Raw genomic sequence first — 24,953 nt, 5'->3', positions numbered from 1 at the left:
TTAATGCCTTTGGTTCAGCGGTTTTAATTGCTAAGTAGTTTTTGAAATTCTTTTTCTTGAGTAAAGTGATTTCTCTCATTACTGGAATGATGGCGATTTTCCTAACAGTTTACTTTCGTTTCGCATCTTACTTAAGGTCTGCACATTTCTTTATTTTTCCTTGCGGCTTTAGTTCGATACATTAAATAAAATGTTATTTTGTGTATTATGTTAGCTTTTGAAATATCATGTTTGGAATATTTACGTATGATACCGAAACAATTCTAATTTGAATATTAATAAAGGTAACTGTAAAGCAAGCTGACCACTTTAAACAAATATCTTTGCTTATTTAAAATGTATAACATTAAACTCTTGCTTATCATTCAACGGAAACATGAATTTCAGAAAAATGTTTTTTTGTGACTAATGTGTTCTTTTACAGCTGGTACGTTATTGATCTGATCTGAAAAAATAGTATTTGTCTCTTACAGATAAAAGGTAGAAGTTTTACTGGGGAATATTTCAGGGTATAAAGACCAACGTTATTGAGAAACCAAGTTTAATGTAAACAAATTCTTAAACGGGCTCTTCCTTTATAATAACCGTCGTTCGATTTTATATAATCCTAAGTAGTTATCAGGGCGTGTTCTCCCAATCACCTTGACAAGATTTTGTTTTTATTGTCGAGTGTTTTTTTCGTAGTGATAAACAGGCACAATCATAAGTCATTTAATATTTTAATATTTAATATTTTAATATTTAATATTTTAATATTTAATATTTTCTGCTTATTTTGTTATTTCAAGAAAGTTCACTGCTTGTACATCACACGTAAAATTGCTACTACTCTTAACTAAACTTTCGTACACGCGTTTCTACAGAATACAATTTCCATAATTCCATTCTGCTTGATGAAAATTCCATTCTGTTTGATGAAAACCAGTTTTCTTTTTCTTTTTGTTTGTTTTTTTTTTTTTGCAGATCATCAGGCCAGTTGTGTACAAATTCCAAAGCGATGGAGGCTTCTATCCTGTATGAAAGTAACACACTGATAAGATATAAATGTTATGACAACAAGACCATTGCTAGCACCTCCAAAATGCATCGTTAGATTGCCACGAATACCAGGAAGGTGCCAAGGGTGATAAAACAAAGTTTTCGGCCACGATTTTAGTTTTTGGTGTGGTTTAAAGTGAGGACCACATCATACCGCATCACAGTTTCGAAGTCGGTTTGAAAGTCAATACCAAAGTGTACCTGGATGTGCGGAAACTTCTGCTATCACGTGACCGCTGATAGACTCTGGTGTTGCAGCAAGACTGGGCACCGGTCAACAAGTCCAAGGAGAAGACGGATTATCTTCAGAATGAGAGCTACGACTTTGTACCCTTCTCTCACTGGCGTCATCTTCTCGAACCTGAACCTCTGGACTTCATCGTTTGATCCTATGTCGAGAACATCACCAACATGACCTCCCGCTATGCCGAATCCAGCCTTACCCTCGCCATCCGCCGAGTATTCACTTAACTTCTGTGGACATTGTGGAAAAGGTATGCTCCCAGTTTCGGACCCGTGTCGAAGCAGTGATTAAGGTTGAAGGCAGCTTTTTTTTTTTTACACAGTGATCACCACTTACCAAGGCCCGGAAGCGACTCAGGGATAAGGGTTATTGCAAGTATATTACGTAAGTGTGGAGATTTGATGAAGTGTTTACTTAAGGGGGCGGTTCATTAGGAATTTGTTAACATTGAACTTGAAGACATCCAAGTTGTAGTCCGGTGGGAAGCAGGCAGACGGAACAGAGTTCCACAGGCGTGCAGTTCTAAGAAATAGGCTTTGTTCATGGAATCCGCGTTTTCATTTAGGCACAGATATAGAGTGGAGGAAATTTTCACAGTGGATTCAGCTAGACGGGTGTTTTTCGTGAAAGATTGGCGAGGGGGGATCAAGGATTGGAGTTCAGACGAGCACCTGCCATGGAAATAACGATAAAACAAGGATAGACTCGCAACGTCTCTTCTGTGGGAGAGAGATTGCAGGGTAGAGAAAAGGGCATCCCCCACTAAGCCACGAAGTCTATTTTGTACTCTGTCAAGGCAGGATAGACGTTTTTAGCAGCTCCTGCCCAGATATGCCAACAGTATTCCATCCTTGGACGTACTTGTCTTTTATATAGATAGAGAATTGCATTAGTAGTGAGATATCTTATGGAGCGGTAGAAGGATCCCACCATCTTTCCAGCGAGCTTGGCAAAAGACTTAATGTACGTGTTCCATTTCAGATCAGGAGTAAAGGTCAAACCCAGAAGCTTGTCAAAACACGGGGCCTCACCCAGACGAGAGCCATCCATCACAATTGATGCCAGCTGGGGATCAGAGCCTTGATGATGTAAGGATAGGAGTTTGGTTTGGGATGCATTAAAGGTAAACAACCACCTCTTCCCCCACTGACCGACGCGCTCGAGATCAGAGGAGAGAGAATCAGAGAGAACATTGTCATTTACCGCCTTTGATGTGTTGTCGTAGATGGTCGTGTCATCAGCATAGATGTCAACGAATGATTTAAGCATGTGTTTAGGGAGGTCATTGATGTAGATCAGGAAGAGAGTTGGGCCCAGGATTGACCCCTGAGGGACTCCAGCATTTATATTGCAGGCCTCCGATTTTTGTCCATCTACCACTACTCTTATGAGCCTATCGGAGAGAAATGATTTAATGATTGAGAAAACATTTCCAGTTATACCGTAGCTGGAAATCTTGTGAAGTAGGCCCTTATGCCATACCTTGTCGAATGCCTTTGATATGTCAAGAGCAATTGCCCTAGAAAGGAATCCTTTGTCAAGAGATTCACTAATCCTGTGTGATATAACCGTTAGCATATCTGCGGTAGATCTTGCAAAGCGGAAACCATATTGTGTGTCACTAAGAAGGTAATTCCTGCTGAGGTGGTTGCCTATTTCTCTATTTAATATGGATTCCAGCAACTTACTCATGACACACAGGAGACTTATAGGTCTGTACAGCTACAAATAACATAATCAAGTTACCTGAATTGATTTTTGAAATAAAAATTGAAAATAAAGCTGTAATTTTGTTTTTTTGTAGGGCGACAACTTTATCGTTGCAGCTTCTATACGTTCATGTTTTGATTTCGTTGTTTGCATCATTAGCGCGCACCCTTGTCTTCCTGTTTTCTCCCACGCGTTTGTGGTATCGAGTGAATTGCAATTATGGCCCCAAGGGTCAATCGTGAATAATAAAAAATAAAAAAAACTAAATGCGTTATTCCGATTGATTATGAAAACGAGTACATAGTTTTTACAATTCTTTTTTGATCATTTTTTTTGTTTTATATAAAAAACGTGAGTCATAACATACCTAAAACGGATATGTCCGTCCGCCAAACATGCCGCTGCGGTACTTTTGTAAGACATTTAAATTGTACAGATTAATAGACGATTAAAAATAATTTTTAGGCTAAACAAGGCATATTGCCACTAACGTGAATGGATACTATTTGCAATTATGTTTACTAGGAGCTTGTAAGCAGATGTCCGAGACGTTGGTATGCATTACATATAAACATTTGCATATAAGTACAGTCAGGGAAGCAAGATACAGGGAGTGATTCTAAAGTGTATCCGTTCGAGGGAAGAATCTATCAGAGTAGGAAGCTCTTCAGCATCTAAGAATCTCTAGAGTGAAGGCGTGGGAATTTGTTGCTTAATGAATGTGTCGGTAATTTGCACGGTCACAGACCACCAAAAAGTCAGCATGACCTAACTCTGGCTTTGAGAAGTGTCGTGGAGCATCGTCGGCGTCTAACAACCGAGTTGAGTGTCGGCAGTTGTAAAGAACGCACTTTCAATCGAAAGTCATATTCCGGCCGAGAAATGGGTCGTTCTTTAACACAAGAAGTAAATATGACGCTTAATAACTGCGTTTCTATTAATTATTGTTCAATTCGTGATGCACACATTTATCAATTTTTTTATTTTGTCTTTCCAATCTCTCTCACTTGGTTGGAAATCGTCCTATAAGTTACGTCTAATGCAGAAACATGTTCTCGAACACTGTTTATGGACTGATTTCGATGAATGTTCTTAATTGACCGTTATTAACATCACATGACGACAACTAGGCTAAACCGTACGTTCAGTAGTGGTTGCTAGGTCAAAGGTTTCGTTGATATCGCTAGCTGTTTCAGCAGCTTTTCGGCTTAGTTTTAATTGAAATAAGAAAATATTGTGAATTTGCTTTTTTCCATATTTTTATAACGTTCAGAAAAGAAGACGATTATTCTAAAACGATTGTAATTTAAACGATTAGATAGAGCGAAAAACGCTTTATAAAATGATGTATAAAGTAAAGACATTGTAACGAACACTTATTTGAAAATATTTTACTTGAAATCAAAATTAAAAGTTCCGCAAAAACTTTCTTCTCAACCTAATAGCTTATTCACTCACATTTTTAGAATTCGGAATTCTCTTGTTGCTTCGTGCTTCCCTGACTGTAATAACATGCAGAAATTAAATATAATGTAATCTGACCTCTCGCTTATCTTGTTACATAATTATCTATAAAGATGGTCTAAAATAATAGCTCCCTACGTCAAAGTGGCAACATAAATATTCATAAGGGATGACGGTGGTTTTGTTGTTAACGACACGGACTGGAGACTTGGGTGTTTCAAGTTCGTTACTTAAACATTACGTCCACTTATGAATGAAGGATGTTGGTAACTTTCTCATGGTCATTTGTGTAAGTATGAGATATTTTTCAGAAATAATTCTTAATAGAAAAATTATCGGGGAAACTTATGCCAATCACAGTCTCTTCGGATTCATATTATGTGGTGATAACTTTGTTGAGTCATCAATTCGAAGGAAATGGATGCATCTTTTTTTCAACAAATTGTGCACATTTTGTGAAGGATTTCCTTATGATCGTTCCGATGCGGGCGTATATCTTACAACAGACACCATGGTAATTGAAGCAGCACATTGTTTCCTCAACCATTCTTACTTCTGTGTGCTTTTTAATATTAAAATTATCTCATATAATAAATTCAAAATTTATTATTTAGTAATAAGCAATGTTTACTGATTTAGATAATATTCACAACGGTTAAATATAGAATGTGTGAATTTAGGGTTTTTATATCCGAAACTAATTTTTGGATTATTGGATTAATTTACGATATTTAACTTATTTCCTTTAATCTAAATATATGTTTGCCCTTAATTTAATTATTACACTGAATATAAAGTTGTATAAGGTATATTTCTACGACTTGTATTAACTAATACCCATAAGTTAGAACTAATTAAACATTCATTTTTATTAATATGAGAGATTTCTTAGTTTTTCGTTATGTTTTTTTTTTCGTGTAAAAGAGAATCCGAAGGACATTTCAAAATCCAACGTTTTCAGGAGATACGCTAAAAGTGGAAAATCGTTCGACATTTAAGCATATTTTAAGTAAAAAAATAAGATTTTTGTTCCAATCGGCTAAGTTTGGAGATTTTCATTAAAAGGGCACGTTACATTTTTCAGCTGATGCTGCGTGAAAGCAAACGTGACGTGTAACAGAGCGCTTATGAGCGCGTATTAAAATACCATCACCAGCTGAAGATGGATTGCATGCACTTGTATAAGCAGCTGGAGCAGCTTTTGAACGTGTATGCAAATTGGCAAATCTACTCGCATATTCGTCTGAAGAAAAAAAAAAAAGACACCGCTTGCTTGGTAAAAAACAGAAATGTAAATACAAGAGCAGATGGGCGTGTAAAATGAAAACGAAAATTGGGTTAACCAGACCAGCGTGCAGTTGGAAATAAGAGAAACGCCCCACAGGTGAACTTGTCATGTGGCAGCGAGAGGCTTTTTAGCTCAGTCCGAAACAGGGAAAACGATAAACGGTAATAAACGACTTATGTTTTTAAAAAAATGTTCTTCGTTGTTCCTTTTCGACGGTACCGGACGGTGAAGATGACTGGGAAAGGTGTGAACTGTAACAAACAGCGATCGAGCGTAACGGCCACGTTGCAGATGTAACTGCATGCAAGATGACAGATGCTGAAGTCTATTATAATACATTCGTTCACTATGCCGGTAAGACGAGATTATGTTTACTAGTGTGGATTTTTGTTGAATTAAATAGATATCATAATCGCCTGGAAGCAAAATGAAATAAATCGAATACGCCATACGGCGAGAAAGTTCAAAGGTTAGCTCCAGTGGCAAAAGAGGCTATAAGCAGGTGTCTATATTATTACAGAGAATCATCACGTATTCCGAACGGACAACGTGTCGAGGCAGTTTTAAGCCGAGTAACCGCAACATGAGCCGTGCTCGAAAATGTGGATATCAAAGTTTACGAAAATCTCTACCCAATAAAACCTTTGAAACTGCAATAAGTATCCATTGTTTTATGCATATTTTTACGTGACCAATATATATATATATATATATATATATATATATATATATATATATATATATATATATATATATATATTCAGGCACATGAACTGAAAAAAAACACGTCGTATCTGAAGTTCTAACAAGCAACATTTGTGGAACAGTCAAACTGTTGATAATATAATAGTTATAACATTTTTTCTTTTAATTTCTTTTATTTTCATAAAAATTGATTATTCCGCGAATTTTAAAATTTATTGATATAGATATAATTTGTAAAAAGTAATTTTTTATTGTTTACCTTAGCTTAAAACCACGACTTAAACAAGCTTTTAAACAAGCTTATAAAGAATATGTTTTTAAAAATATAATTAACATTATATTTTTAAATAAAACAATAGGTTTTCCGTAAACATGTAAGCCTTTGAGTGCACATGTGTAATTATGTCAAATAAATACTTACAGTAAGTGATCTACACAAACCTAGATTAGTTTTTACGAATCGAATTCGCCATGCGGTAAATCTTACGAATTATTTGGATGGAATGTAACACTTGCGGTAGATAATAATATCGTTCTCGATATATATATATATATATATATATATATATATATATATATATATATATATATATATATATATATATATGATATAATGGACTGATCCAACACCCCTCAGATGAATGGACTGTTACGTCTATAAAAAGACAAGCAAACTATCCTCACGTGGGAGACAGAATTTATTACTAAGCTGTCAATGGACGCTTAGAAATGTGTGTACCTTTTTACCTAAATAAACCCTTTCTGTACAACCCCCGTAATGACTTTATTCATATAATCTACGATATAACAACTGGCGACGAAGAATTCGAACGAAACTCACTAATAAACAAAGCGAAGGAAAAAGCACACAAGAAGATTAACGAGCAGAAAACAAAAGAAATCCAAAGAAGGAAGAAGAAAAAAAAACCTTCGACAGACCCAACATTTAAAAAGTAAGTGTTTCAGTCGGTTACGGTCCTAAAAAAACAAAAAGAGAAATTGACATTTTGAAGCGAACATTTTTTTGAGAAGAACATTTAAAAAAAAAAAGGAGTGTCCATTTCAACTTTTATTCGGCTGGAAGTGTGTTTTTTTCTCTTCGGAAGGAAATTGTGCTTTTAATTCATTGAATTTATAGGACATTTGAGTGAATCTTTTGTTTAATTGTGTGGTTTTGTAAAAAAAAAATTTTAACATGGAGCAATTAGCGTAATTCACTAGAACTATGCAATCGGCATTGTTTGCCCAACAAAAGCAAATGGAATTACTTCAGCAACAACAATTGAAGCAAAGCGAAATACTACAGAGTATTTTAACGCAGCAGAAAGACTGTCGTTTCACTCCTGAAGGAATAGCAGATTCTTTATCCGAATTTGTATACGAGCCGACAAATGGGTTAACTTTTCCGGCATATTTTCGAAGATACTACGTATACGAATTTTATCCTGCCAAAGAAACCTGAAGAGATTTCTTTTAGTGAAACAATAAAAATATTGTCAAACATTTTCAGTGAACGAGATTCTATACACGTTATAAATGTTTAAATATCACGAAGCCGGAGGACGAAGATTTTATTACTTATGCAGGGAAAGTTAATGCTCATTGTGAATCCTTTAAATTAAAAGACCTCAAAGAGGATATGTTTAAAAGTCTAATCTTTGTGCAAGGTTTAACAGCCTCTAAAGATAAGGATATTCGTTGAAGGATATTATCCATTATGAACCAAGACACAGAGATAACGTTACAAAAAGTTACGGAAGAGTGTCAGAAACTGTTAAATTTTTAGCAGGACAATACAAGTATCGAAGGAAAAAAATTTTGAAGAAAAAAATATGGAAAAAAATGGAAAGGGTGATGAAATGTGCACACGAAAAATCCTGTAAGACATGTGGGGGAAAAACCACTTCACTAAAGATTGTTACTTTAAATACAAAATATGTAACACATGTAATAAAAAAGGCCATAAATAAACGGTATGCAGGAAAGGAAAATACCGAAAAGCAGAAATAAAGACCATTGGTTCTAAAAATGAGTCTAGGTGTGATAAAAGAAAATATATTGAAATTAAAATTAATAGCTGTAATGTGAACTGTCTTCTAGATACGGGAAGCGACATAAGTATAATTGACGAAGTAACTTGGAAGAAAATTGGGTTTCCAAAGTTACAAAATACCAAAAAAATTGCCAGAAGTGTGTCTGGAAATAAACTAAAATTTAAGGGTGAATTTTTTACCAATGTGTCTCTAAAGGAGAATGCTGTGAAAACCAAGTTATATGTCGTACCGGGGAAAAATTCTAATTTTTTCGGTATAGACTTAATGATTCTTTTTAATGTATGGGGAAAACCCATCAGCTCATTTTGCAATAAAGTAAGTCTGGCGGGTGTAGAACATTCTAAACTACCAGGAAAGTTTACTGACGAATTAAAAAAATACTTTAAAGAGGTATTCTCTGAAGGTTTGGGTTGCTGCACGAAAACGGAGGTGAAATTTGAACTAAAGGACGAAGCTAAACCAGTTTTCAAACCAAAAAGAAAGGTTCCATATTCAGTATTAGAAACTATAGAGAAAGAATTAAAGAGACTTCAAGATATTGGAGTAATAGAAAAAGTGGACTACTCTGAATGGGCTTCACCCACGGTTTACGTTAAGAAGAAAAATAATAAAATCAGGGTATGCGCGGACTTTTTGACAGGTCTAAATGATTTTCTCAAGGAGCATAACTACCAGCTTCCTACCCCAGAGGAAATTTTTTCGAAGTTAAGCGGAGGTAAAATCTTTACAAAAATTTATTTGTCTGAAGCGTATTGGCAAGTAAAAGTCCGGGAAGATTGTGCAAAGTACCTTACATTAAATACCCATAAGGGACTATTTTCACTAAAACGTTTGCCTTTTGGTTTAAAAGTAGCCCCAAATTTGTTCCAGCAAATTATGGATACAATGCTAGCAGGTTTGGATTTTGCTATGGCTTATCTAGATGACATCCTTATAAGAAGTAAAAATGTGGAAGAGCATAAGATCCACATTGGCAAAGTATTCGAAAGAATATCAAACTATGGATTGAAAGTGGCTCTCGAAAAATGTAATTTTGGGATAGACAAAATTGAATATTTGGGACAAGTGATTGATCGAAATGGTAGAAAACCTAATCCTAATAGGAATGAAGCAATCAAAAACATGCCTAGACCAGAAAATATAGTGCAGCTACAGTCATTTTTGGGACTAGCAAATTATTATAATTCTTATATCCCAAATATGCATGAACTAAGAGCACCTTAAAACGAATTATTGAAAAAGAATAAAAAATGGCTCTGGACAAAAGAATGTGATGAAGCATTCCTAAAGATTAAAAAATGTCTGTTATCGGATTTAGCGCTAGCTCACTACGATCCGAAAAAAGAATTAATTGTAGCAGCAGATGCGAGCGAATACGGTTTAGGTGCTGTGCTACTACACAGGCTCAAAGATGTATCGACTAAACCAATTATTCATGCCTCAAGGGTTTTGCTACCCGCAGAAAAAAAAATATAGTCGGATAGAAAAAGAAGGTCTGGCAATTGTATACGCCATGAGGAAATTTCATAGGTTCATCCATGGAAGATTTTTTATCTTAAAAACAGACCACAAACATTTGTTATCGATTTTTGGTTCCAAAAAAGGAGTTCCTACTCATACGGCTAATAGGTTACAAAGATGGAGTATGATTCTGTTAAACTACAATTTTAAAATGAAACACCTAGCATCCCGCAAAATTGCACACGCAGATGGTTTGTCCAGGTTGATCTCAAATAAAACTGAATTACTTGAAGAAACTGTTGTAGCTGCACTAAAAGAAGAAAATGAACTAACAGATATATTAATAAATACTGTTAGGGAACTTCCGGTAACACTTGAGGAAATAAAGAAAGCAGCAAGAACAGATGAATACACTAACAAGATAAAAAAACAAGTGGGACAAAAAGAAAAGAAGAGGAAAGGATTAACAGTTTTTCCATTTTCAAAGTGCGATGAAACTCTAATGTACGCAGATAGAGTGGTAATACCTCAAGTATTACTGAAGAGAATTTTAAAAGAATTCCACATGGCACATCCTGGAATCTCCAGAATGAAAGCACTAATGAGAGCATATACGTACTGGCCTGGAATGGATCAGGACATAGAAAAAATGATAAAATTATGCAAGGGTTGCCAACTAGCAGCAAAAGCGCCGCCCACTAAGACGCAACCTTGGCCTAAAACAGATATACCATGGACGCGGATCCATATAGATTACGCAGGACCTATAAAAGGATATTATTACCTGGTAATAGTAGATAGCATGTCGAAATGGCCAGACATTTTTTAATTCAAACATCCTACAGCGGCAAACACAATAAAGGCGTTGGACGAGATATTTGGGCGTTTTGGCGTACCAAAAACAATTGTTAGTGATAATGGCACCATGTTCAAAGGTCAACAATTTAAGATCTACTGTGAGTCACTGGCCATAGAGCATATCACAACACCAACTTATAGCCCTCGATGTAACGGACAAGCTGAAAGATTTGTCGATACTTTTAAACGAGCGTTAAAAAAGAACGATAACATCGACACTGAGGAAAAACGTCTTCAGAAATTTTTAGCTGTGTACAGGATAACTCCTAATCCGAATACAAATGCACATTTATCCCCAGCGGAAATAATGTTTGCCAGAAAAGTGCGCTCTGTGTTCGACCGGTTAATTCCGAGTAAAAAAGTAAAAAAAAGTGTAAAAGATAATGGACGATACAAGATATACAAGGACGGGGATAAAGTTTTTTTCAACAATTATCGGGCAGGGAAGAGTTTTTGGGAAGAAGGCATAATCTCAAAAAGAATTGGAAGAATGGTCTACATTATAAAAGGTCAGACATTTTCCCACAAAAAAACATATAAACCAACTCAGGCCTCGATATATTGAAATAGTTAAAAACAATGAAGTACTGATGGAAGTACTGTATGACATTTTTCACATAGAGCCTCCAAAAAAGGAAGCACCAGTAACTGAAAATACAAGTCACTCTCCAAAATCCAAAAATTCGCAAACGCAAATTTTAAGGAGAAGTGAAAGAAAAAGAAAAAGAACTGAATTTTTTGGACAAAGTCAAAAAAGAAAAAAATGGTGAAGCGAAATTCTAGGGATAAATTTAGCTTGGGAGGAAGGTGATATAATGGACTGATCCAACACCCCTCAAATGAATAGACTGTCACGTCTATAAAAAGACAAGCAAACTCTCCTCACGTGGGAGACAGAATTTAGTACTAAGCTGTCAATTGACGCTTAGAAATGTGTGTACCTTTTACCTAAATAAACCCTTTCTGTACAACCCCCGTAATGACTTGTTATTCATATAATCTACGATATAACAATATATATATATATATATATATATATATATATATATATATATATATATATATATATATACATATATATATATACACACACATATATATATACATATAAATACACACACACACATACACATGTATATATGTAGTACACGATGGGGGTTAAAACATGAAATGCAATCTTTAGTTAAATGGCTAGCGAGAGATTTCGATAATGTTAGGGAATAAACCCTGAAAACTATAACGAGTTTTTTTTTGTTGTTTCATTTTGTTGTAGGGAATACAGGCAGATATAACCAAAATTCTCGTAAACTGACTTCCGTTCCTTTTTTTGAAAAAAATTAGAACGCCTCTACTTAAAAGAGGAAATTCCTTCCGCGGAAATATAGCAATTTCAGAGATATTTGTATTTTGGAAAAAACTTATTTATTATTATATTGTGAAATTTTAAAATCTCAAAAAATGTCGTTTTTTACAAATAAATATATATTTACATTTAAAAATAGATAAGTATTCTTTTTTTTTCATGAAGTCTGTAGATGCGTTTGTAAAATTATTACGGCGAATGATTGTTTTTAACTGTGTTAATTTTCAACGCTTTACTGCAATTTATTTAAACAATTAGTACATGAAAACTATTGTGGAGTAATAAAGTAGCAATCTTCATCAACAAGTTGTTGATATCTATAAATACACAACAATTGTACAGTTTTTAATTTAAAGATAGTGCCGTGGGGAAATAATAACGTTATTATTTAAAAACCTGGTTCTTAATATAAAGAAAGACCGTATATTTTAAATATTCTCTACTTTCACATAGCAATTTAAGAAAAAAAACATATTGTAATACTTGAATTTACCTGAAATAATATAACAAATATATCAGGTTATATTCTCTAATTATCTTTATTTAGTCTGAGAAAATGCTTTTGGTTAATTAATGTCTCGGAGCAATGCCATAAACGTATTTACTAAGTAATTTACGCGACTGAAATTTACTTATTTTGGTATATTTTATCATTTCTACTCGTTTGTTGTGAAAACGCATGTGCGAACGGAGTGTTCAGGCTTGATGGATCCAACATTGTTCTTGAAATGGCACACGTCATTAGAATCACAGTGATTGGTCAATCAGCTTAGATGTGACCACAGTAAGTTATAAGGAACGCCACTATATCATGTTGGAGGCATCCGTTAATGTGGGAAAATATTATTCAATCGAGACGGAACAGATATTACACTTTGAAATAATTATGTAATTTGGAAAATTGTACAATACTTATAAAAAATCCATGAAATAAATTAGGCACAAGGCCATTTAAAAGTTGGCTTTAGCTATTCCTAGCTAGAGTCCTCAACCACCATAATATCACATTTTCAGATGTTTGTCTTATGTAAATTCCCGGATCATTTGTTTTAATGCTTCTGTGAGTTAATTCTCTGTTATACGCCCTTTTTGTTGTCTCAGTTGGCGTTATCTAGAAACAATTAATACTTCCTCAATCACATCGGAACCCCTGAGTCGATATTTTTCTTTCTAAGGTGATACACAGATCAATATCACACAGATATACATTCTGCTTCCTTTGGAACATCCGGACATCGTCCGGTACGCGTCCAAGATAATTGTAGAACGAAAAAACTAAACCCGGCAGGAAGCCATAGTTCTTTCAGAATGAGTGCTACCGCTTTACTCTCCACCAGACTACTACTACTACTACTACTACTACTACTACTACTACTACTACTACTAATACTACTACTAATACTACTACTCATAATAATAATAAAACGAGAAACGGAGCAAACACACAGAGCTAGTCAGAGAACTTAAAGGGACATGCAAGATGAAGAATGACAAAATAATACCTATAATTGGAGCACTAGGAACAATCCCGAAAAAACATTGGAAATAGAATGTGAGAAATTGGAATCGAAGGAATGAATTCCAAAATACAACGAACAACAATCATGAAAAAAGCTGAAATATTAAGAAACCCCCTTGAATGTGGAAACTACCATACGGAGCAAAACGAGCGGGGCAGACAAAATGATGCAAAGGCAAAACACGAAACACTATTTCAAGCCAAGAATACTGAAACTGCGTATATATAAATTCTCTAACCCAACCCTACCCACATTGCCCCTCCCCCTAAAAAGAGCGAGACCAAATAACCAAATAATCAAGGAGGAAGGAAATGTCGATGACCTGACTAGACCTCAGCTAAACAAGAGCGAAGAGGATTGGGACCTTAGGGAGGCTATGTGCCACTCAACTCCCAGCAAAGACCGATAGCTGCTGCCAACCAGAAATCAATAGCAGACAGCTGTTGCGATGATGCAAATTTATTTTCAAATTGTATTGAAAGACGAAGAGAGTAATGAAAACCTGAGGAGACTTGTTGTCACTCAGTTTCCAGTGAACACCACAGGTTGTTTTCAGGGAAACATCTCTGAAGACCTGTATATAAGCTTTTCGTGAGACAATAGTAATATTCAGACTACTAATGTCCTTCCAATCTACCTATATTTTATATATATACAAATTTAACAGATAATACACGTATATGTGTTATCGCTCTCTCGCTCTCTCTCAATCAATAAATCTATCTATCTATCTATCCCTTTCTTTCTTTCTCTCTCTCTATATATGTATATATATACAAAAAATATAGTTATCCGTGTGTTTGTGTGTTAGTGTGTGTGCGTGCACCCGCTTTAAACCGGTAACTGGTGAAGACGAACGTGTACTGTTGCGCGTAGATTTTAACCTCATATGGCACTTAATATTTTCTTTTTTTGTTTACATGGAGGTCACCACTTATCAAGGACCGGAAACCACTCGGGTATAATAGTTATAGCGTGCACAGTAATCAATGGGATAGTATCGTAATAATCATTAGTATTGGAAGTTTGATAGAGTGTCTTACTTAAGGGGGCGGTTTGTCAGGAATTTGTTTATGTTGAACTTGAAGAAGCTTTGCTCATGGAATCTACGTTTGGATTAAGGCACAGATAAAGAGTGGGGAAAATTAATGACATAAGTTTCAGCTAGACGGGTGTTTTTCGTGAAAGATTGCGGAGTGGGGGCAGAGTTTGGGGCTCAGACAGGAAATTGCGATGGAAATAACGATAAAACAAAAATAGGATTGCAACGTCTCTTCTGTAAGAAAGAGGCTGGAGGAAAGAGAAAAGATCAGCTTTTAGCAGCTCCTGTCCAGCAGTACTCCATCCTTGGACGAACTAGGCTTTTATACAGATAGAGAATTGCATCAGTAGTGAGATATCTTCTGGAGCGTAGAAGGATCCCACAATTTTCCCAGCGTCCTTGGCAACAGACTTGATGTACGTGTTCCATTTCAGATCAGGAGTAAAAGTAAAACCCAGAAGCTTGTCAAAACATCGAGCCTTCCGAAGACAAGAGCCATCCATTCCAATTGTTGCCAGATAGGGATCAGAGCGTTGATGGTGTAAAGATAGAAGCATGGTTTTGGATGCATTAAAAGTAACCAGTCACCTCTTGTCCCACTGTACCACACGCTCAATTTCAGAGGAGAGATAATCAGAGAGAACTTTGTCATTTGCGGCCTTTGATGTATTGCCATAGATGGTCGTGTCATCAGCATAGATCTCAACGAATTATGTAAGTATGTGTTTTGGGAGATTATTGATGTAGATCAGGAAGAGAGTTGGGCACAGGATGGACCCCTGAGGGACTCCAGCATTAATACTGTAGGTTTCTGATTTCTGTCCATTAACCACTACTCTCATGAACCTATCGGAGAGAAATGATTTAATAATTGAGAAAACATTTCCAGTGATACCGTAACTAGAAATCTTGTGAAGTAGGCCCTTATGCCATACCTTATCGAAGGCCTTCGATATGTCAAGAGCAATTGACCTGGAAAAGAATCCTTTGTCAAGAGATTCACTAATCCTGTGTGATATAACCATTAGCACATCTGCTGTAGATCTTGCGGAGCAGAATTCATATTGCATGTCACTAAGAAATTTGTTTCTGTTGATGTGGTTGACTACTCCTTTATTTAATATGGATTCAAACAACATACTCATGACACACAGGAGACTTATAGGTCTGTACTGAGAGGTAGGTGACTTTTCGCCTGAATTGTTAGATACAGGTATACTGATGAGGTTTTCCAGGGTTTTGGAAAGCACTTCTCCTTAAGGCAACGCTTAAACAGTTTTGTAAGTATGGGGGCAAGTTCTGGGTGGAGCTTTTTCAGCACTATAACTGGAATGCCATCAGGGCCAGTTGCTTTACTATAACCGGAATGCCGTCAGGGCCAGTTGCTTTACTGGAATCAAGTTCCTTGATTAGCTGGGCAACCTTACACCCAGATATTTGTATGTTTCATAGCGTGTTGTTTGTTATAGGAGAAAATGCTGGGAGTTGATCGCCTTCGTCGCTTAAGGTAGAATTTGCTGCAAAGTTCTTGAAAATAGTTTTGCCTTGTCTGATGCTGACGAGATAACCTCAGGCCAATTGATGATGGTTGGGATAGAACGCATGCTTCTGTTCAGGATCCTATTTACTATTTGTCAAAATTGGTTGGACCCAAGCCGCTGGTCTGCTACTTTGGATTTAACGGACTGAGCATATAGCTCTCTTGTATTTTTATTACTCTTTTACAGTGATTGCTGGCAGTCCTGAGGGCAGCTTTAGTCTCAGTTCATCTATTACGTTTGTAGCTACGGAAAAAGTGATTTCTGTGCGCGATGGCAGCAGCACATTCTGGGGAGAACCATGGCTGGCTGTTAGTTTTTTGTTGGGATTTTTTTGGATGGTATGAATCGGTCTATGCCTACAATTAACCATTCAGCCAGGGCTTATACTACAGAAGACACATCGTTTATAAACATGGAATGCAGAGGTAGATCACATATGAATGTACGGAAGCTTTCCCAGTCAGCCATAGAGTATCGATATACAGTACGGTGGAGAGGTACGACTGAGGACTTATTACATTTCATTTTTTACCTCAACTGATACAGTATTTGTATTATTAGATTTTAAAAAACAATAAACTTATGCGTTGTCTTTTTTCCGCTGTTTACAATTATTCAGCGCGAATGTAAACTAAAACTATATTTTCTGTAAAGGCTTCTAATAAAAACACAACAAAACACGCGCATTCCATTACACTTATCCAGTATCGTATATTATAATCTAGTATCAAATATTACAGTATGTAATAGTAGACTTCCGTTGCTAAATGTAGATCTTTGGTTAAGTGTCCTTTTCCCCAGCTGACAAAGCTGCTTGCTTGATGGTAGCAGAATGTGTATTGCAAACGCGGTTATAAAGATACCAAACGTATAAAAACGTGTCTGTACTATGGACAAGAATGTTCAGCTTTCAAGAGATACTTCCCTGCTGCGATGTTCGTAATCTCCTGCTTTCCTTCTCATTTATTGATTCAGGATTCCATATTAATAGCCATGATAGCAATGTGGATATTCAAATTACAAATTCTTCTGATATTTGTAAGAGAGAGTCCATGTAAATATAAATGGGCCGTACGCTCTCTCTTCCCCTTTTCCTGTCTCTTCCGTTTAAATAAATATTTATTAGTATTATCTACACACACACACACACACACACACACACACACACAGTGTAGGGAATGATAAGTACTGCATGTCGAATGATTCGAATTCAATTAAAATCTCACCTGAGACTCTGTATACTGATATCCAACAACTAAACCTCCAGAAAATAAATAAATCTTTAAAATGTCGAATAAGTAAAACATTTACATTATTCATGTAGTGTTCAACAGAAGAGTCGGAAACAGCTCTTTACACTTTAACGGATTATTATATTTTTTCTAGTAGTTTAATGTTTATTCGGAAAGGAGCGATAAGACTATTTTTGTATAAATATCTATCATTATTATTATATTATTATTATTATTATTATTATTATTATTATTATTATTATTATTATTATTACTATCATTGGCTCACAAGGAGCTTTCACACAGGTTATCAAAGATATTTCCTTGAAAACAGCCTGCGGTGTTCCCTAGAAGCTGAGTGACAACAAGTCTCCCCAGATTTCCAGTACTCCCCACTTCTTTCAATAGTATTTGCAAATGAATTTGCGTTATCCCAACATCTGCTTGTCATTGATTTCTCGTTGGCAGTGGTCATTGGTCTTTACTGGAATTTGAGTGGCAATAAGCCTGCCCAAGGTCCCAGTTCTCTTCGCACTTATAGAGTGGAGGTCTGACCAGCGCTTACTCCTCGGTCTTTTCTTCCTCTTTGGCTACGTGGCTGTTACGCTTCACTAATTGTTATTATTATTATTATTATTATTATTATTATTATTATTATTATTATTATTATTATTATTGTTATTATTATTATTGATGTTTACGTTTTGTGTCTGGCTGTTGTTATTGCTGATTTTCGACTGATAGACGAATAAAAAAATAAACTTTGTTATCTGCATCTTCTTTTCTCAGAGTTCAATCATCATCGCAAGCTGTTGGTGGTTTTCAACAAGCCAGCTTTTTGAAGTACTCCAACATTACAATGGATCCCAATTTTCTCAATAAACTTTTGTCACAATACCTAGGGCACTCATCGCAATAGGTACGACTTCTACTTTCTTCAATTTCAACAATCAATTTATCTCCCTTTTCAAGTGTTCATACTTTTCGTCCTTCTTTACTTTTTCCTTCTGGCAGTGCTATATTAATGATTATTGACTTAGTTACCTTTTTCCAACAAGACAAATCTGGTCTCCTTGCTTTAATCACATTATTACATTGAATATTTATATCCGACAATAGGTTCAAATTATCACTTTCCACCAACTCTTCTGTAACACACCTGTATCATTTTTTACTGCATTTCAACTCTCTTTTCTTGCATATGATATAATGGACCTTTTCCGCATAATGGTCATGCCGTCTCTTGTATTCCCTTTGCCTAACTTCTTATTACTATTATTATTATTATCATCATTATTAGTAGCAGTAGTATTATTATTAGTAGTAGTAGTATTGTAGCAACATGCAAACACAATAGGTTTTGCGCTTGTAGAGGTTTCGGAGAAAAATCGTTAATACAAGAAGATATACACTATGTCCACGGGATACGGCATCAAAAATGAAGATTGAGTACAGTGAAGTACATAATTCACATGTAAGGTGGGGGAAAATCGTAACCAAAGGCAAGAAAAACATCGTATTTCACATCGTAACCGGACAATACTGAATTCTAGGGGCACCGTATCCCGGGGTTTTATTGTATTGGTTAAAACATTTTAAATATATATACTTTACAAACGTGGGACTAAAAATTAACTTAAAAAAAATGATATAGTTTGAAAAGTAGAACGCTTTCAACTCTTTCAACTTTCATCTCTTGGCAGCCAAATTTTCACCCAAAAACTGATTTAAGTAGGAGACTACTATTGGCGAAATAAGTTGAAGGGATATTAAGTAGGGAGATGAGCAGCAAGATGTGTTCACGTTATACTTGAACTTCTACATGTTAGTCCAGCTGGGAAAGCAGAATCCCGGAAGGGAGCTTCAAAGTCTAACAGTTCTGGCGAAGACACTATTGTAATAGAAGGTTTTCTTCCACCTTGGGATCTCTACTGGGAAGCAGTGGGATTCAGCTGCTTTTCAGGTTTGTCGCGGGTATTTACATCGAGGGGGTAAAAGAGATTATAGTTCGTCAGAGCATTCACCATTAAAATACTTGTAGAACAGGCAGAGGGATGCAACATTTCGTCAATGGGACAGAGGCTGAAGCTGAGATGACAGTTCTCGACCTAAGATATTGGCGATTCCATTTTTGAACCCTGTACAGAAGTGAGAAACAAGTAGCAGATGCGCCATCCCATCTATGACAACAGTACTCCATACATGGGCGAATAGTACTTTATAGAGGTACACGGTACTTTCAAGCGTAAGTAGCTTTCTAGAAGGGTAGAGAGAGCCCATCTTCTTCGCAGCTGCCTTGGAAAATCTGTTCCAACTAATGGTGCCCGTGAACGTTAGGTCGAGCAGTTTGAAAGAAGTACATTCAGGTGATGTGTTTTTTTTTTAGCAATTCCTATTGGTGATAGAGAATTCTTTTTGTAATTATTTAAGGAAAAAAGCTTAGACTTGGCGGCATTGAATTTTACCATCCCTATTTGTCCCAATTCCACTGCAGACTGGATGTCTCTCTCTAGGGGTTCTGCCACTTCTTTAGATATGTGTTAATTAAGTTTCCCCTCGCCCCTCTTATGGAGCGTGGTGTTATCAGCAAATATACCCATCTCAGAGACAATTTTCTCAGAGAGGCCATTTATGAATATTACGAAAAATAAAGGTCCACAGGATCTGTCTGCTTAATATAGAAAGTGATAGGGTGACAGAAAACGTCAAGACTAAGCAGATTAAAAAGAAGAAAAAGAAAAGAAGTAAAAGAAGATAAAAAAGAGAGAGGGACACAAATAAAATAAAGAGGTGAGAGAAAAAGGGAAAGGAAAAGGAAGGAACCGAGAAACAGATCCCTCGGAGTCCAAGAAATTGTTCAATATACCCGGGTGACTTTTTAACCTTTTTGGAGAAATACATGAGAATACCAAGTAAAAAAATGATAAAGAATCACTAAAATAATTTTAGACTGGCAGCGAGCAGCAGTCAAATGCAGAAAACCCGTGTTGAAGATATATATCCGCTTTGACCCCCCAAACTTAACCCCTTAACCCCCAACCTTACTTACTCCATTCCCTAACCACAACATAAATATAAATAAATGAATAAATTAATGAATAAATAAAAATAAAAAATAAATTCATCCACACCAAATCAACTCTGCTTTCAGCACGGCTGAATTTCATTCCTGGCTATTTTTTTACTAAAAAACTTCTACTGCTGAAAGTTGATTTTTGTTTTTCATTAAGAATTCGGCTTTTGAATCTATCGATATTTCTTGAAGAGGTCTCTAGTTATTAAATACTAGAAGACTGAAACATGCCCATGACTGTGTAGCAAACATCATTGCATATTTAAAGACGAATTGAAATTATATATATATATATATATATATATATATATATAAAGTAATAGCGTTCGTGTGTGTGTAAAACTCCCTATGATCCAATTAATATAAAGTGTCTATAGTGTGTGTACACCTCTCCTGGTCATGAAATCTTAATGCCCATTGTAGGATACTTCTGTCAAATGAGACATTTATTTTATGTGTAACTTCTATATATAGCATTCTTCACATCACATATACATCGACTGAGTTATTATTATTAGCATATCACATTAAATTAAATCATTTTTAATAATTAGCTCGATTATATTACTTATTCAACATAATAACCTCGTTAATACTGTATTATTTAAAAATATAATTTAAAATGTAATTATTTAGTTTATTTTCATTTCAATTTATATTTTATTTAACTTAAATTTACTTATTATTATCGTAAATCTTAAACCTTTTAATTTTTAAACCAGAAAACTGAGAGGAATAAATGTGATAGTTTAATTCTTTGAGCACGTTATTAACTATTTTCCCTAATTGATTTGTTTTCATTTGAAAAACAATTATCTTTGTTTTTGGAGGTGTTATTTTTATTATTTATTTTTTTTTTTTCTCAAAGAAACCCTGAAAACTAGAAAAATTGAAACCAAACTGTGTGGGATAGATTTTTTTCGTTTTGTTTTCATATTAAAACAGATATAGTTGTTGCTTCCTCAGAACGTTGTTGTGTGTGTGCGTGAATCGTATTCCGCATTCGCGCTGGAGGTCTTTCCATGCTGCTCACTCAAACGCCCACAATGGCAATTGTAGGCCTGCACTTGGCAAAAATAAAAGCTATCAGTCCGGATGATGTAAAGGTTCGGCATGTGGTAGCCTGACACTTCCAGGCATTGTCCTCGCTTACCTTTCATTGTCCACATGATGCACAAGTTTTCGTCCGTGCCAGTAATTTTTTTCTTGATAAAGGCCGACGACTCCAGTTGGTGTTTCTAGTTGCTCACTTAAGGCTGTATTTTTTTTTTTTTTTCTGACGTTAAAGTACGAAATGGTGTGTTTTTTTTTACTAATTTATGTTCTATTCTTCCTCTTCCTAATTGTCGTCAGCTGCTTTCAATTTTGAACTCACGCGAACGCGCGTCGCGTTGAAAAACATCGCGCTACATTGTCATTGGTTCAGCTTTATGTTTCGTCAGACAGCTTAATTTTCTCAGCGACGCTCGGCTTACTCCGGCTGTTGACGTCATGTTCCAGAGAAAGCCGGGCGTGCGCTGAGTTACGTCTTGATCACTCTCTGCATGAGTACAAACATTTTTTTTATTTTATATTGCTGAGTTATCCGGTTTTTGCACTGTATTTAGTAGTTTTACGCCGATATAAGTCATCGTTCTGCTCATAATTGTTTATTTTTGATTAAAAAACAATTACAGCCATTGAACTATAAGTGGTTTGTTTGCCAAACTTATAGGCAAATGTGCACTGAACAGATAGCATAATACTTAAAGTTAAATTCAAATTTTGATATATGTTTTAATTTAAACGCGAAAAAAAAAACAATTAGGACGTTGAAAACGTACGCAGTAAAACACTACGTTGTAAAATGCTCTTATGGTTGTCAACGGGTATATGTTGATTTACTTGTAAGAAAATAGTGACAGTATAGTTGTAATAAAGAATAGTTGAAAAAGATCCCCACCCTTCCCATGTTAAATAAAATTTCTAAATAATAGCATTAATATTTTAGTCCCATGCGATCGTGTCTTTTGCGGTACTCTTTCTTTCTTTCTCTCTCTCTCTCTCTCTCTCTCTCTCTCTGGGCCAGTCAACTACACCCTGCTGCAAGGTGCGCAATTGACTCTGAGATCTTACCACAAATCCGGCATTCTGCAGCAACTTTCTCTCCTAGAACCACTTTTTTTATCAATATGTTCCTAATGCCTGCTCTTGTGCTGCGCAAACAAAAGCTTCCGTAATCTTAACCAGATACCCATATCTAAGCCATTGCCATGATCTTTCATCACCCACTTCTGCTATATCCTGGAATAACCTTCCATGTATTTTCTTCCTAGCCAGTTCCTCTGCCTTTTCTCTATCCATACGTTTCGCATAATCAGCCTTGGTGTCACATACCTCGACTTCATTGGCCACAACCTTAAGCATCCACTCCTCACTTCTAACCACATGCTCCTTCAATGACATCTCCTCGGTTCTAACACAATCTTTTACACTTTTCAAGTCTCTCCCATCATCTTTTCTCTTTTGATACAGCCTTGATACGATACTTCGAATGTGAAATATACCAAACATTGCTGAAACTTTTCTTGTTTTTATATCCATGGCATGCAAATCTTTGTCACACCATTGTAAAATTCCCGCACTGTATCTCAAACACTGACTGCCCATGCATTTACTGCTTTTATTAGGATTCCTCCATACAGTTTCGACTTTGCAATTAGTTTCACTCTTCTAAGATACTCCTTCCTGACTTTCTCCTTCATTTCTTTGTTCATGATGCCTACACCGTCCAGCATTCCCAAATACTTATATCCTGTATCTTCTATTTCTTTCATGATTTCTCAATTTGGCAGCACTATTCCATTCGAATGAAACTTTACTCTTCTTTTCATCACCAGCACCGCACATTTACTAATCCCAAACTCCATTCCAATGTCTTCTGAGTATGCCCTCACAAGTTCTACCAGTCTCTCCATTTTGTTTTCATTTCTACTGAATATCTTCAAATCATCCATAAACAATAGGTGGTTTAGGCGTCTGTCACCAGATCCAAAGTTATTCCCCAGTTTTTCTCTCTTCAAGGGGATGCTCACTGGCATCTTTATCATTAAAAAAGAAGTGGCGATAGCGAATCTCCTGGAAACATCCCACGTTTAATGCGAACTTGCCCCATCTCCTCTCTGTTTGCTGTCAGCACCGTTTTCCATTGAGCCATACTTGTCTCCAAAAGCCCTACCACATTCTCAGCAACATTCATCATCAATAGTGTTTCACTTATCCATGAACGAGAAACCATAAGCCTTTCTCTAATCGATACATGCTACACTCAGACTCCTCTTCTATTTCTTCGCATCCTGCATTATTGCTTTATCAATTAGTAGTTGCTCTTTAGTATCTCTCGAGCCTTTCTGGCACCCCTTTTGTTCGTCAGGAAAAACGCCATTACTCTCTAGATGTTCATAAATTTTCTCCGCGAATATTCCAGTTAACAGTTTCCACATCAATGGTAGACATGTAATTGGTCTGTAATTATTTGCATCTGTTCCTTTTGCAGGATCTTTCCTAATTATTGTTGTTCTTCCCTTCACAATCCAATCAGGGACATTTCCAGACTCTACAACACTTTGCAGAGCAGCAGCTATAGGTGGATAAAGGCATGGAAACTGTTTAAACCAGAAGCCCATCACCCCATCTGGACCAGGTGCCTTCCAATTTGTCATCCTTCGTATGACAGCCTGGTTATCTCAATGTTTTCGTATGACAACCATGGTTATCTCAACGTTCGTCATCTGCTGCATTCCTGATAGCCTTTCTCTGACCTTTCCCAAACAGCTAGCCTTCTCATTATATCGCCCTCTGACAGATCAAATCTCACTCCAGAACTTCTTTGCATCTTTTGCATTTGGAGTGTTGTCATATCCCGACTGTTTACTACCATTTAATTCTTTATACAGCTGAGACTGATTGTTCCGGAAAAGGTTGTAGATACCGCACACTTTGCTCACTTCAAAATAAATGTCTCACCAAAAGGGTAGTTTACCAGGCCACAATATTTGCGAAAGAAAACCCGAATAACAAGAAATATTACGCAGGTATGCCTTCCTTAGATTTCAAAACTCGACATCATGACCACAAAAATACATTCAATAATAAAAGAACACCGTGGGAATACAACGCTTGCAAATAAATACTGGGAACCCAAGAAAAGCGGACGTTCGCCAATCGTTGAATGGAAATAATAATTCAAGCAAACACATGTAGAGACCTAGATGATCCATATAGCTTACGCCTTCATGAAAAATTTGCTATCCTTTACTTTAAGGAACCCCATCATCTATTTAACTTTAGGAGAGAATTAACGAACAACTGTGTTCACAGG

This window comes from Euprymna scolopes, chromosome 27, assembly GCF_053919585.1.
Source record: "Euprymna scolopes isolate OS-2025 chromosome 27, ASM5391958v1, whole genome shotgun sequence".
NCBI classification, from domain to species: Eukaryota; Metazoa; Mollusca; class Cephalopoda; order Sepiida; family Sepiolidae; genus Euprymna; species Euprymna scolopes.
Note: the sequence above shows the minus strand (reverse complement) of the source record.